At 36.1% G+C, this 17,500-nt stretch overlaps 1 protein-coding gene across 1 annotated transcript in view; it reads right to left on the minus strand.

The window, feature by feature from the left end:
- CSF3R (colony stimulating factor 3 receptor) overlaps nt 1-17,500 on the minus strand; it is a 556,874-nt gene that overhangs the window by 538,533 nt on the left and 841 nt on the right. The gene's annotated exons all lie outside the window — the stretch shown is intronic.

Consider the following 17,500-nt stretch of genomic DNA (forward strand, 5'->3'; position numbering starts at 1 on the left):
TAAAAATTAAATTATTACCACAATAAAAATATTAAACCCATTTCCAGGGAAACCATTATAAAAAACCAAAAATTTCTAAATTCCCATTAACAAAAACAATATTAAACCCATTTTTCAAATAAATAATACAACACTTCAGAATTATCTAAACCCTTCCCACTCTACCACAATGAAACACATCATATAAACTCAGACATTTCTCTAGGAATACCTATTATAATACAACACTTCAGAATTATCTAAACCCTTCCCACTCTACCACAATGAAACACATCATATAAACTCAGACATTTCTCTAGGAATACCTATTATAATACAACACTTCAGAATTATCTAAACCCTTCCCACTCTACCACAATGAAACACATCATATAAACTCAGACATTTCTCTAGGAATACCTATTATAATACAACACTTCAGAATTATCTAAACCCTTCCCACTCTACCACAATGAAACACATCATATAAACTCAGACATTTCTCTAGGAATACCTATTATAATACAACACTTCAGAATTATCTAAACCCTTCCCACTCTACCACAATGAAACACATCATATAAACTCAGACATTTCTCTAGGAATACCTATTATAATACAACACTTCAGAATTATCTAAACCCTTCCCACTCTACCACAATGAAACACATCATATAAACTCAGACATTTCTCTAGGAATACCTATTATAATACAACACTTCAGAATTATCTAAACCCTTCCCACTCTACCACAATGAAACACATCATATAAACTCAGACATTTCTCTAGGAATACCTATTATAATACAACACTTCAGAATTATCTAAACCCTTCCCACTCTACCACAATGAAACACATCATATAAACTCAGACATTTCTCTAGGAATACCTATTATAATACAACACTTCAGAATTATCTAAACCCTTCCCACTCTACCACAATGAAACACATCATATAAACTCAGACATTTCTCTAGGAATACCTATTATAATACAACACTTCAGAATTATCTAAACCCTTCCCACTCTACCACAATGAAACACATCATATAAACTCAGACATTTCTCTAGGAATACCTATTATAATACAACACTTCAGAATTATCTAAACCCTTCCCACTCTACCACAATGAAACACATCATATAAACTCAGACATTTCTCTAGGAATACCTATTATAATACAACACTTCAGAATTATCTAAACCCTTCCCACTCTACCACAATGAAACACATCATATAAACTCAGACATTTCTCTAGGAATACCTATTATAACACAACACTTCAGAATTATCTAAACCCTTCCCACTCTACCACAATGAAACACATCATATAAACTCAGACATTTCTCTAGGAATACCTATTATAATACAACACTTCAGAATTATCTAAACCCTTCCCACTCTACCACAATGAAACACATCATATAAACTCAGACATTTCTCTAGGAATACCTATTATAATACAACACTTCAGAATTATCTAAACCCTTCCCACTCTACCACAATGAAACACATCATATAAACTCAGACATTTCTCTAGGAATACCTATTATAATACAACACTTCAGAATTATCTAAACCCTTCCCACTCTACCACAATGAAACACATCATATAAACTCAGACATTTCTCTAGGAATACCTATTATAATACAACACTTCAGAATTATCTAAACCCTTCCCACTCTACCACAATGAAACACATCATATAAACTCAGACATTTCTCTAGGAATACCTATTATAATACAACACTTCAGAATTATCTAAACCCTTCCCACTCTACCACAATGAAACACATCATATAAACTCAGACATTTCTCTAGGAATACCTATTATAATACAACACTTCAGAATTATCTAAACCCTTCCCACTCTACCACAATGAAACACATCATATAAACTCAGACATTTCTCTAGGAATACCTATTATAATACAACACTTCAGAATTATCTAAACCCTTCCCACTCTACCACAATGAAACACATCATATAAACTCAGACATTTCTCTAGGAATACCTATTATAATACAACACTTCAGAATTATCTAAACCCTTCCCACTCTACCACAATGAAACACATCATATAAACTCAGACATTTCTCTAGGAATACCTATTATAATACAACACTTCAGAATTATCTAAACCCTTCCCACTCTACCACAATGAAACACATCATATAAACTCAGACATTTCTCTAGGAATACCTATTATAATACAACACTTCAGAATTATCTAAACCCTTCCCACTCTACCACAATGAAACACATCATATAAACTCAGACATTTCTCTAGGAATACCTATTATAACACAACACTTCAGAATTATCTAAACCCTTCCCACTCTACCACAATGAAACACATCATATAAACTCAGACATTTCTCTAGTAATACCTATTATAATACAACACTTCAGAATTATCTAAACCCTTCCCACTCTACCACAATGAAACACATCATATAAACTCAGACATTTCTCTAGGAATACCTATTATAACACAACACTTCAGAATTATCTAAGCCCTTCCCACTCTACCACAATGAAACACATCATATAAACTCAGACATTTCTCTAGGAATACCTATTATAATACAACACTTCAGAATTATCTAAACCCTTCCCACTCTACCACAATGAAACCATCATATAAACTCAGACATTTCTCTAGGAATACCTATTATAATACAACACTTCAGAATTATCTAAACCCTTTCCACTCTACCACAATGAAACACATCATATAAACTCAGACATTTCTCTAGGAATACCTATTATAATACAACACTTCAGAATTATCTAAACCCTTCCCACTCTACCACAATGAAACACATCATATAAACTCAGACATTTCTCTAAGAATACCTATTATAACACAACACTTCAGAATTATCTAAACCCTTCCCACTCTACCACAATGAAACACATCATATAAACTCAGACATTTCTCTAGGAATACCTATTATAATACAACACTTCAGAATTATCTAAACCCTTCCCACTCTACCACAATGAAACACATGATATAAACTCAGACATTTCTCTAGGAATACCTATTATAATACAACACTTCAGAATTATCTAAACCCTTTCCACTCTACCACAATGAAACACATTGCACAAACTCAGGGTCTATGTTAAATCAGCAAATGCTTAAAAAAGTGAATGCTGATTTATCGACCCTCTTTCAGTGAAAGCTGAAAATCCCGAACACTCGGAACAACAATTTTTTCCCCAAGGAAAAAAAAAAATCGCTGTTCCACAAAAAAAAAAAAAAAAAAAAAAAAAAAAAACTTCAAAACATTAAATAAAGACTGTGCCCCCCCTATTTAAATATACCAACTCTGACATCACACCACTGTGAAGGAAATGGCAAAGTCCAGAAACAGCCCACCGATTTTTCCCTGGGAAAAAAAAAATCACTGTTCAAGTGTTTGGGATTTTCAGCTTTAGGTTAAAGAGGGTTGCTAAATCAGCATTTGCTTTTTTAAGCATTTGCTGATTTAATATAGATCCCCAAACTCAGACATGTGTCTAGAACAAGCTATTATAACATAACACTTGTATATTATCCAAACCCTTCCACTCTACCACAATGAAACACATCACAAACATGCAGACATTTCTCTAAGACATAAAACCAGTTCTTGCATATCCACTGTGCTATTTCCATATAGTGCACAAGTCAATCATGTGTCCGTATGTATGCATGTGTGTGTGTGTGTGTGTGTGTGTGTGTGTGTGTGTGTGTGTGTGTGTGTGTGTGTGTGTGTGTGTTTGTGTGTCTACGTGTGTTTGTGTACTGTCACTGTTTTTTTTTCTTTCTAATTGATGGATGAGAATGGACCCATGTGGCCCATTCCACTAACCTTATAACTATATAAAGAATGAAAGAAAAAAATACAAAAGAAAGAAAAATATACACAGATACATGAAGGAATGCTGATGGATGGTTAAGCGTATTATAACTGATAGCTTTTTTTTGTACTGAAAAGTTGTAAGGTTAAAGAAAAGTCAATGAAAGAAGACAGAACTTTAAGTATGATTAAAGATGACTATTGGTAGGAGTGTGTGAGAAGAAAGGAGAAAAGACAAATGTCGAGAAGAGAGTAGATGGTTAAACAATTGATGTGAGAAGAGTGAACTATTGAAAAATAGGGTGGAGGAAGTAAACATAAATGACGGGAAAAACTATGTAGTTGAATTGTGAAGAATGGTTTAAAATTGACCCTAGGGGGAAAAGATGGGAAACTGAACTTGAATGTTCATAAAAAGCTAATAGTAAAAAACATATTACCATTTATATGGCTGTATGGGAATGAAAAAAATGGTGTGAAGGGAAACGTGAATTTTGAAGGCGTAATGGAAAGCGTTTATGCTAGAGACTAATGTCTGTGACAAAAATAATTTTTTATTTAAGAAAGTATATATTAAAAAAATGGGGTTGCTTCAGTAAGGAATAGAAGAGTACCTTTTTTTATTTTTTATTTTTGATAAAAATATGGTTTTGGAACGTTGATACATAGTGGGGCATAAGAGTAAAAAAAAATCAACATAACGGTTCAAACATCAGTTTCAATTTGCATTACAGAAAGTGAATATTTCTTTAAAAGATGTGGAAAATAAAATGAGATATGTTATTCTGGAAATTCAAAGAAATTATACAGATTCATTATGAGATCTAAAAATATTGAAATCCTCTGCTTATTTTGTTGGTAAGTGCCAAGCATTGTTAACATTTCACTGAGCTACCAATTGGTCAGATGGACTTACATATCACATCTGCAGGTTGATACCTCAGGAGTGCAACAGCCCCTTATATTGCAGAAAAATATATACAATATTGGGCATGGATAGTCAACCAACAGCATCTTGATGGTATCAAAAGCTAAGTGAACATACTACCTGGTGATTGGCTGAATCCGTCTGAATTACTGTGAAAAGAACATGGCAAAAAAGCAGGAATATCTTAGTGGTCAGAAACATTTTACAATACCATCCTATTGAAAGAAATGATAGAAAAAAATACCAACATCAGAGCTCTTAATTATTTAATTAGTAAGCTATACATAATTAGAAGACTGGGATTACAAAAACTGCTTCCACTATTCCACTGTGAAAGAACAAAAGCATGTGAAGCTAATACATCCTTGGGCTGCCATCAGACGTGGAAATAAAAAAACAGAAAGAAAAGTAGTTGTATGCAGATGTCTTATGAAAATTAAACCATTATTTGAATGCAATCAGTTTTGGTAATGAGGATTTTGTCAAAGAGAATAAAGTATTGTCCCATACCTAAAAATTAATTCTAGGTCAACCTAGTGAGACTCCGGTCATCAAAAGCAAACTGATTAAAACTAATTAAAAGTGTCCCAATCATTTCGATTAGCAATCAACTGGTTGTGAAGCAGGGCTGCACCTAACTGTACCCCCAGGGGGGTCTTCACTACTACCTCTTTTTAAATATAACAACATGAGAAATTCTTAGACTTTAAAACAATTACTTTACATTATCAAAGGAAAGTCAAGAAACCATTAGCCAAGCGTAACCACAAGAAAGCAGTGCTGGAAAAGATAGCAGCTGAATACAACAAAAGAAAAAAGTAGTTAGAGCTGCAAACTGCTTCTCTGATAAAGCAACATAACTCCCTTTTACGTAAGTGAGAGACAGCAGTTCTGTAGAGGAGAGGGATGAAGCCCCTGTGGGCCAGCTGATCTACGTTTGAGTATCTGCTCATCAGCTGAAGGAACCAGGTGAAACGGTAGATAAATCTATAACAAAAATAACACACAAACTTAGTAACTACAAAAATACATGCAGTGCCTAACAAATGACCAGAACCAGCGCCAATAAAATGACTTTAATAGTTTTCAGTATATAAAATAATAGTTTTCAGTATATAAAACCATAAGTTAAGCACTTTTGTTCCACTTCAATTTTGCTTTTTAGCTACAGAACTTCATCAAAACGAAAAAGCAAAATTGAAGTGGAATGAAATTGCTTAACCTATTGTTTTATGTACTGAAAACTATTAAAGTAATTTAATTACAGCTGGTTCTTGTTGTTTGTTGGGCACTGCAGGTCTTTTTGTGGTTAACCAGCTGAAAAGCCTGCCACTGTCCCCTCTCATGGAGGGTGATGAATGGTGAAAGCCATGTCACTGTGTGTATTTCTCTCTCACATTACAGATTCTTTTGTGGAGATGAGGGGACTTAGCAGGAGCTATTGTAGAAGTGGGTGACTGCAGTCATTGCACACCTGTACTTATATCCCTTGCAAATGGAATGCTAAAGCAAGTGTCACAAAAATTCCCTTATAACTGCCTTGATGATGACTCTGTAGAGAATGAATGGACAGAGTCCCAGGGATGAGCCAGATGGTTAGCAGGAGCAGGGCTCCCCAAAGAAAGAAAGAAAGAAAGAAAGAAAGAAAGAAAGAAAGAAAGAAAGAAAGAAAGAAAGAAAGACATCACAAATCCACCAGGAACCAAGCAGCAAATACATGAAAACAAAGATGCAGCCAGCCAGATGAAGAAAAACTGAATTCTTTATTATTCGCACAAAAGATTTAGCACTTTTGTGTGATGTATATCAAATAGACTTCATCAGAATCTAAACAACAGTAAATCACATTTGGTTTAAATAACCCTCTTGAAAAAAATCACTTTAGCAAAAACCAATCAAAAATGCTTTCCCTCACCACTCTATATACATGGCTAAACCTAATGTGATTTTTTTCAAGAAGGTTATTTAAACCAAATATAATTTAATGTTGTTTGATTCTGATGGTCTGTTTGTTATACACCAGACAAAAATGCAAAATCTTTTGTGTGAGTAATAATAAATAAATTAATGTTTACAAAAGTTAAACAATATGGAAACAGGGTACCCAAATTACAAATATAATATTTGGCTTGCCAGAGGAAAAAAAAATAATATGGTGCAGTACATCTAGGAATGCCTCCTCAAGATGGTGAAAAAGTACCTGGAACAACTGCATACAGAAAGAGTGCACAGATCATCGGTTGTGAAACCAGTAGTCACTGACACAAATCACTCCAACACAGTAGAATTTTTGTCTTTTCTGAAAAAAAAACTTAAAGCAGTATTATTGGCTGCTCTACTATTACAAAAAGGCTAAAATAACCATAGATAATTACTAGTCACAGCTGGCGACAAAAGTCATATGACCCTTATTATTCAGATCAAAGTTCCATTCAATATCCTTACACCTCCAGGGATAGTAAGAATGCAGGAACTCTATGCATGGGCTGCGGAACAACACTAGTAATGATGGAAGAATTTAGGTAGCCAATTCTTCACTGAAAGCCCCTTTAGCCACGTAGCAAAATAAATCAGAAAAAATAGTAAGTTCTTAAACAATACTACTAAATTTCTATGATTTACACATGATGAAGCTGGGTGGTTGAAAGATGGTAGCGCATAAGACTGGACTGAGATCTACATACTTCTGTGAAGTCTTAATATTGTGGTTTGGGATTGTTAGGTGGTCTGTTAACTATGCTTGTGGAGATTGTTTTGAATGGCCACCTGACTGCATTGTCATCTCTGTGGCATTCAGGGGAAAAAACCTTGACTACAATCCAGGTGAATCAAATCTAAGTAGTGGTTCTGGCACTTGAGGGAGTTTGCATGGGGATGGGCATGCTGATCTTGGTGGGGAGGTGGTTCCTTGCTGCCTCACTGATGTTTAGAGAGAAGCAGAAGCTTGTTTGAAAAAGGAAACATAGTGCAGGGAGGACCATGCAGTGATGGTAGCCCTTGTCGCTGCATGTGAAGGAGCACACATTGATAGAGTTAAAAGGTGTAAGTGGCCCCTGCGGTGACTCAGGTGTTCACATTTCCACTAGGGGTGGGGATAGGACCATAACAACCATACCCTTAGTTTCAAGGATGTCAATGAGGGCACAAGGAATAAGTTGCCTCTATGATTGCTTTCCCAGGTGACTGTTGGCCCTGTATGGTACTGGGTACATACCTCCTATAAGGGGATGGATGGACTTACTTCGACTGTGGAGAGCTTGATAGTCAATTGAGACAAGTGTGAGAAGATGAAGAAAAAACTTCATCTGATTCTGCTTTTAGGAGGAAGGTATTAGTAAAAGATTAAATCAAGTCAGGGGAAACATTTTTGCTCTTCTTCTTGTTCACTCTCTCTCTCTAAGAGAAAGCTATATGAAGCTAGTGATTTAATGACTTTTCTAAATCATGTTTATGCACAAAATACCCATAAAACGTGTTTATAACATATAAAAAGCTTCTAATATGTTAGTACACTATAATTCTCACTAACTTGGTTTGGGTGTGGTGCAAGGAATATTTGTGTACCAAATCTGATTTAACACAAAAATAAATTGTGTTTCATTGTGTCTGTTGGAACTGATGTTGAAACATACATATTTTTTGTATTTAATAATAAGTGTTGCCAATAGACCTAGGGGTGTAACAATGGGTGGACTGACAATACCTAGCCATGCCAATATAGTGCTTGTAAAATGGGAAGAAATGTATCTATATGATACTATCTTCTTTATTTTTGTAAAAAAAATATTTATTGCTGATCTTATTTTTATATGGGAAAGGGATGAAAGTCTGTTAAATGAGTTAATTTTCTTAAACAAAACTAAATTTCTTTGATTTATAGTCAGTGCCAGTAAAGTTAGTATAGTGTTCTTGGACATCTTGATTAGCAAAACTGTTGCAAATAAACACATTTTAACCAGAGTTATGAGAAAAGAAGTTGAAAGCAACAACTATGTAAGGTATGACAGAATGCATCTGAAACAAATGAAGAGAAATATGTGAAGGACCAATTTATAAAGGCAAGTCGACTAATATCAATGGATGAAGAGTATGGGATCGAAGCTGAACAGCTGGAAAAATGTTTACTGAGTAAGCCAAGTGCACTGATTTCTGTCTTACACTATCATGCTGTCAGACAATCTATAGAGACCTAAATCCTTTCTGGAACTTTGTTTCTACTTGCCCAAGTACAGATCTGAATCTTGGTTGCTAAAGCAATGCCTCTGGAGGTGGCAGAAGGAGAGCCCCATGTCCGTAAGCTTGTCCTGATTATTGATTGTTCCTGTATAGCCTAGCCCAACCAACAGCCTTAGAGTATGATCTGAGTATTCTTAGCTGCCACATTCTACTTCTTATTACTATACTGTTTCATGGCTGGTGTTGCTACTTTACCACCCTCCCACAGTACTATTACCTCTGTTACATAGTTAGTGCTGCACTTTATACTTACCACCCTCCCACAGTACTATTACCTCTGTTACATAGTTAGTGCTGCACTTTATACTTACCACCCTCCCACAGTACTATTACCTCTGTTACATAGTTAGTGCTGCACTTATACTTACCACCCTCCCACAGTACTATTACCTCTGTTACATAGTTAGTACTGCACTTTATACCTCCCACAGTACTATTACCTCTGTTACATAGTTAGTGCTGCACTACCACCCTCCCACAGTACTATTACCTCTGTTACATAGTTAGTGCTGCACTTTATACTTACCACCCTCCCACAGTACTATTACCTCTGTTACATAGTTAGTGCTGCACTTTATACTTACCACCCTCCCATAGTACTATTACCTCTGTTACATAGTTAGTGTTGCACTTTATACTATTGTTGCACAGTATATAGCAAAGATACTAGACATCTGTTTATTTATTTTTCTTCTTCTTCTTCCTACATATCTACATGTGGCATCTGAGCCTCATATATACTATAGAACCACTTATTCTATTTTTTATTACCACATTTCCTCACTTACACTGCTGTTTTATTGCTATCTGTGATACCTGAGCACTCACTTTTGAAGCAACATTTGCACTATGGCATCCTAGCTTTACACTACTTTCTGGGGCATCGGTCCCTTATCTGCATCATCTGCATCATCTGCATCATCTGTACTTTGTAGTCACTGTAGATGTAGATGTTATCCTTTGTCCTTTAATTCTAATTGACATCCCGCTCCCTAGTTAGTGCTACCATGGAATCCTACCATGGAATCACAGTCTGCTCTCATCTCATCCATAGCCAGCATGCTAATCACAGGGTCTCCGCAGCTGTGTAGTAAGTGTCTCATGTTCACTGATAAGTCTTACTCAGCTAATACAGAATAAAGCCATGAGAGATGTAAGTATATATATTCAAATTGGAAGTCCCCAGAGCACATAGCCACAAGTCCCACCAAGACCAATGTCATAATAATAGATATCCCTATTAATACGCAGACCAATATTCATCTCACCAGGCTGAGCAAAGCTAGCATAATGATTAGTTGTTTGCTTGTGGCAAGGATACGCGATATCACTATAGCCAATAAATCCCACCACCCAAAGTACATATATAACATCATTTTCACTCAGGTGAACAACCGTAGATGCTCTACTTTGGGGGAGATGCATGGCAGGGATGATAGTCTTGAGTGCAATTTTTCCATCATCAAGAATAACACCACAATTCAAACAACGCATGATTTACTTCAGTAACTGGATCAGCAACTCATTTAATTTTGAGAAATTCAAGTATGTGTCAGCACAGGAGACAATGATTAAAGGTCTAGTTTACTTTGCCAGGGATGGCCTGCACCTCTCTCCTCAGGGCTTTGCATTGCTGGCTCGCACATTTATTGTTGCCATAACACTTTTTTTAGGCAGAGACACTCGTCTAAATCTACCAGCATAGCAAATATTATTCTAGCATTTTATAAACTTGGAACTGCTTAAAATTAGGATTTTTAACAAAAAAGCAGTTCACCTTGAAACTTTCCTGACCCTCAGACACACACACACACACACACACACACATACACACACACACACACACACACACACACACACACATATATATATATATATATATATATATATATATATATATATGCATAATTACCCAAACTTAGTGTGTAAGGAAATGCCCCTTCTTTAGCTGGGTGGAGCTTCTGTTGCTCATTCAGATCCTCATGAGATAGCAGGGTGGTATCCATACTCATCTGCAGTATAATTACCTTGTCCTATTAAACCCAATAGAATCTTCCTCAAAAACCATAACTAATTGTCCATCAACTGGAAATCTTATATTGCTATAAATAAATATGATTAGATAATGGTCAAATCATACATTGATAATTTATTGGAGGACAAGCATTCTCCAGCAGGGTATTAATGTACTGATATCGCTTGATAAAAACAAGACCACTACTTCATGGCAGTATCTTACTTGGTCATGAAGCATGTTGGTGGAAAAAATAATGAAAAAGTAAGGCAATTATGTGTGTGTGTGTGTGTGTGTGTGTGTGTGTGTGTGTGTGTGTGTGTGTGTGTGTGTGATAGAGGTTTGTGATACATACGTGGTGATGTTTTGCTGTTTAGTGTGTGTGTGTGTGTGTGTGTGTATGTGTGTTTGTGTTTGAATGAGGTTTGTGAGACATAAGTGGTGATGTTTTGCTGTTTTGTGTGTGTGTGTGTGTGTGTGTGTGTGTGTGTGTGTGTGTGTGTGTGTGTGTGTGTGTGTCTGTATGTGTTTGATAGAGGTTTGTGAGACACAAGTGGTGATGTTTTGGTGTCTAGTGCAAACATCTCCAGCCTCAATAGAATGGGTTCTATAAGATAGCCAACTAACTATCCGCAGAACAATGTATGCATTAATGTTGAGTTGGGAGAGCACATCAATAATCACAGCATGGAGAACAGTGTTAAAGGTCTTGGCAAAGCCCATACAGTTTGCACAGTCTGTATATCCCTCACCTGTGTCCCCAATATCCCTTTCAAAGAACTCAACCAGGTTGAGCAGGCAAGATCTGCCTTTTAAAAGCCAAAAGAGTATATATCTGGGGATATAAATTCACCTATATTGCTGTTTATTAGATCATCTATAGTATATTTCACAGTTTTGCAAGTGATACAAATGTGACTAATAGGTTTGCATTTTCCTGGATCTGTAGAAGGGATCAACTTTAAGCAAAAGTATCACAATAGTATCACAATAGCTGTTCTTCACAACTTGAGGATGTAACCAGTGGACTGGCACAGGTTGAAGAGCTGATAGAGGGATTTTCTTAGATTAGACTTAGCCTTCTCGACAACATTCAGTTAAATTTTCATAATCCATAGACACAGTGTTTTTAATTTTGGAAAGTGTCACAAGAACGTGGTCCAAAGTTATTTTGGGAAGAGAAGTTAGTGAGGAACAGGGGAGGGACACATGGAAAAGAGATAATGGGGTGAAGCTGAAGGAAAATTTGTCCCATGAATACTGGCAATGCTTTCATGATCAGAGAGGTGGGATAAGATCAGTGCGGAGTTGTTGGTTATCTCTAAACTTCTAATGTAGTTGAAGAAGTCCTTATGTTTATCTTTTGAATTAGGTGTAGCCTGAAGTTCATAGCTGGTCTTATATGTCCCAATTGTAAATTTGAGGGACTTACTAGTTTTAGATGCCTTTTGTAATGATAAAGTTAACATATTATATATATAAGGATATAAACTTTTCCTTTTTATGTAGTTTGTTGACATGGTATATCCACCATTTGGGTTTACTTTTAAACTTGCCATTTTACTTTAATTGCACAGTCCATACCCTGTCTAGTATAGGGGCACCAATCCATAACCTGTCTAGTATATGTGCACCAGTCCATAACCTGTCTAGTACATGTGCAGCAGTCCATAACCTGTCTAGTACATGTGCAGCAGTCCATAACCTGTCTAGTACATGTGTACCAGTCCATAACCTGTCTAGTACATGTGCACCAGTCCATAACCTGTCTAGTACATGTGCACCAGTCCTTAACCTGTCTAGTACATGTGCACCAGTTCATAACCTGTCTAGTACATGTGTTCCAATCCGTAACCTGTCTAGTATATGTGCACCAGTCCATAACCTGTCTAGTATATGTGCACCAGTCCATAACCTGTCTAGTACATGTGCACCAGTCCATAACCTGTCTAGTATATGTGCACCAGTCCATAACCTGTCTAGTACATGTGCACCAGTCCTTAACCTGTCTAGTACATGTGCACCAGTCCATAACTTGTCTAGTACATGTGTTCCAATCCGTAACCTGTCTAGTATATGTGCACCAGTCCATAACCTGTCTAGTATATGTGCACCAGTCCATAAACTGTCTAGTACATGCGCACCAGTCCATAACCTGTCTAGTATATGTGCACCAGTCCATAACCTGTCTAGTACATGTGTTCCAACACATCTATCCAAGACGGTGTAAAACTTGGAAGAATAAGCAGTAGCTTCAAGTGCAAGGTTTACTGGAGAGTTATATCATTTGTGGTTATTAGTAGGATCAATAAATAGTAACTGGTTCTGGAATAACCCCTAAATTAATACTTTATTGTGGTGCTTCATATCTATGCTCAGACAGTATGATATTTTTATATTCCTTACAGCACCTTTTGAAAAACAAAATAAAATAATAATATTTTCACAATACATAAATCAGAGTAACATTTAATTTCCACTACCTACTGCCAGTAAGATGCAATCCACTGAAAGTTAATTGGAATGCAGAATTTTCTTCTTACCATTCTACATGAGATAAACAGAGGTGATATCATTATAGTATACTATTGATGATGGTGTTGAAAGTAAATATTTTAGAAAAGCAGGAACTCCTGGAAGGGTGATTGACCCACAATGTTCTAGAATTCTACATGGATGTTTTTGTAGCAGAGCAAATTTAAAGAGCAAGAATCAGCAGTAGTTCTATTCATCTAGTTTATGTGCACCAGTCCATATCCAAAAGAACCACAAAAGATTCATACAAATATCAACAACAGAACAACAGATCGACTTCCTCCAGTATGAGAGGCACACATTTTTCAAAGCTTTGTCTATTGCTTTCTTGTCCTCTAATAAGTTCAGATATAAAAATTAGAGTGCATACATGAACCAGCCCAGGACCATTGTCTTAAGTGGGACGTACAGCTGCTGTTGAAGAATCACCTTCCTTTACCATAACTTACTTAATATTACCTGCAGGCCCTCGTTAAATTGACAGGACTTTGAGCAGTACTAGAAAAACATGACTCTGGGTGGCCCTTGCTCTTATACTCCATTAATGCATCTCTAACAGGTTGACAAAGAGGTGAGAGCATCCTGACAACCAATATTATACAATAAGAAATCACGCAGGTCCCTCTCATTCTCCTCTTTATTTTTTTCCTTTTTTAACAATCCTACGAACAGCATGTCAGTAATACCTACCTGTCCTTGCAGTTAGCATTGACTAGTAGGTTAACTCAATCTGCAGAAGCTGCTATTATAAGGTTCGACTCTTTCTTTGTCAATAAACAAATGATTCCTTCTTTCCTCATATATTATTGACAAATACATGCACATTGGGTAACCCTATGTGTCTTTGATTATGAAGTGAATGAAATTACATTTCAATGAGTTCAACTCTCCAGTGTTGAACTCCTTGATCTCAGTTATTTCTGGAAAATCATTACTGATGTGGTTTCTATATGTACACCTACAGATTCTATTGTTTCACTAATTTCTCTTTTCTCTGTGTTGTGTGACCATGGAGTTTATTATATATAGGTTTGTGGTGTGTGGGGGGCTTGTTCCCCTATGAAAAATACTTCTTAAAATGTCTCCATAAACGGAAGGCTCAACAGGTTGTTTTTTTTTTGGGGGGGGGGGGGTGATACTTCCTTGTCTTGTTTTTAATCATCAGCAAAATGTGCTGGCAAGCATAGCATAGGTAAACATGTAATCCTGTTAATTTCTATTACTTACTAACCATATTTTTCAATATTGAGTCATAAAATATCAAATATGCACAACATTCTAAGTATAGATGTTTGTTGTAGATTGCATGGTGCTAGGCAATAATAGACCTTCATGCAGGTATAACTCCAACTGATTTCCATAACTTTCCTCATTATACCCTTGGGCAAGGTGACGTTCTGCAAAACTGCACACCACTCATTCCATGGCTGTATCCAGAATTATAGAGACTGAAAGCTTGTGTCATCTAAGGTATTATTACTGTTACTGTTAACCTCCAACCCAACCTGTTAAGCCTAGAATGTGTATTACATGAAAAAGTAAGCAGATCTGATATAAAGCTAGGTGTTTAGAAGCATCAAAACCAGTGTTCTGTAACTACACACACTATTCAAGATACTGGCAGTACACAGGCAAAAAACAGTGATTGTGGTTATTAATCAGAATATAGTCAATAATGTATGCCATCAGCACTGAGATTGCTGATCTGAAATGATAAAACACTGCATTGTTTTCGTAACCCACACTGGTTTCAATAGGTTGTCTTGTATTAAATATCTAAATAAGAAAACTTAAAGTGTTTCCTTAAAAACCAAGAAAGTCTGCATTCTTTTAGTAAAATAACTGTCTATGATTTTACAGTGTACATGCTTATTTGCCACAATGTTGACCGAAGCTTGAGATGTGAGGGCTTTTCTGAATTCATTCTGGGTGACTGACTTCATGCAATGTTCAGAACCACTGTCAACAACTGGAACTACTGCGACGTGCAGAGCCTTGCTTCCTCACATTAGACTGCTGTGACTTGTTACTAAGGGAATGGTGCAACATCCAAAAATACAAGTAGTTGACAGCCTCTTTTCTTAGTTTCACACCCCTTCCTGCACAGTCTCTGTTATCACTCACTGAATAAAAGAAGGGTCATTTCCTTATGGAATAAAGAAAAAAACATAACCAAACTGACAATATACAGGTGGTCAAAAGGACAGGAACCAAAAAAAAAGTCTGTTAATTAAAACTGCTTTGTTTTCTGCAGTACGTTGATTCTTCATAGAGAATGATTTTTTTATTACTTTAAAGATAGGGGCATCTCGTATGATAAATCTTTAAACTTTGGAATTAACGTGCAGCCATTAGCAGCAGTGCATCATAACTGCTAAATAAGTAAGCATAGTGTCACATACCAGGGATTTTGACATCCAGCACAGAAAAGCAGCTGTGGTGAAACTGTTAACGTTCCATTGCTGTACTTGATATTGCACATTCTTGATAACTGTAGTTTGAAATGCTGCAACTGCACATCAGGGTCTCTTGAGCAAGCCATACAACCCTTGATTATACCTGGTAATCCAGCTATAAAGTAGAATACACAGACACTAATGGAAGACAGCCACTATGGTTCATGTGCATAAATGTGACATCCAGAGTAAAATAATGCTTTTGCAGTTATACTACTCAGTGCTAAGGAAGAGATGGGAAACGCCAGCAGGATATTTCATAATTAGAGTTTTGCCTGAAACTTTTCTCAAAGTATTAGCTTCCCTGTATAATCGTGCCCTTCCGAAAGAAAAGCTTAAATGTGTTGTATTTTGCTAATATTGGGCATGGCATAATCTAAGATTGTTCTGAAATTCTCTTGGGACATCTTGTACTTATCCAATGTATGTTTTGAAAATTTTTGTTTAGGTCATTATGTAAAGTAGGGTGAAATCAGCAGTGTAGTCTGTAAGATGTCGCTAGACTGTGATAGAAAGTCCTATTCACTATGATTTTTAAACCACTGTCTTGTTTGCATTAGAATGTATGCAAAGTGAGATGAAAATGTTTCAATGGGTCCTTAAATCATTCCGTGGTGCATTAACCCTACAGAACACATCCTGGATGGACGAGATTGCACTTCTAAAATCATAGCAATAAATTTGGTGGGAAGAATCAAGATATTTGCTATCAACTTATCTCTTACAATAATTAATTTTCAGATGACCTGTTTAAACCAATTAAAGCTTTTGGAATCTTATCATTTACTTTAAGCATACAATGGCAATACATTTAAATTGTACACATAGTCCTCTTATATCCTCTCAGGGAGTGAGCTGACTTTCTAGTCTTAAATATTTTATCACAGAAGTTGTTAGCATGCACACCAACTATTGCATGCTTCTTTCATCCTTAGATGTGTCCCACAAACAACACCACTGAAAAATGCTGGTTTGAAATTAATGGGAACTATATTGCCTGTAGGTATACACTTTTATGGACATCAAGCACTGTTTCTGCCAGAAGATTTGGAGAGACATAATGATTCTCAGAGTAAACATCATGTTACAGTTATGATTGATATTTTACATTTAAATGTAAGCTAGAATAACAAAAGGAAATATCAAAATGGTTATATTTCTGTAAGTATGTATATATAAAATGCCCTCTCTCTCTCTCTCTCTCTCTCTATATATATATATATATATATATATATATATATGTGTGTGTGTGTGTGTGTGTGTGTGTGTGTGTGTGTGTGTGTGTGTGTGTGTGTGTGTGTGTGTGTGTGTGTGTGTGAGTGTGTCTGTATATATATATATATATATATATATATATATTTTATATCTGTAGGTTTTCCACAAACTGTGTGTGTGTGTGTGTGTGTGTGTGTGTGTGTGTGTGTGTGTGTGTGTGTGTGTGTGTTTAACATATGTATATCAAACGTGTCTGCATTTTGAATTTAAATAGTCCTGGGA

The sequence above is a fragment of the Protopterus annectens genome, chromosome 1.part1, assembly GCF_019279795.1.
Source record: "Protopterus annectens isolate FY-2018-M chromosome 1.part1, PAN1.0, whole genome shotgun sequence".
Classification (NCBI taxonomy): domain Eukaryota; kingdom Metazoa; phylum Chordata; order Ceratodontiformes; family Protopteridae; genus Protopterus; species Protopterus annectens.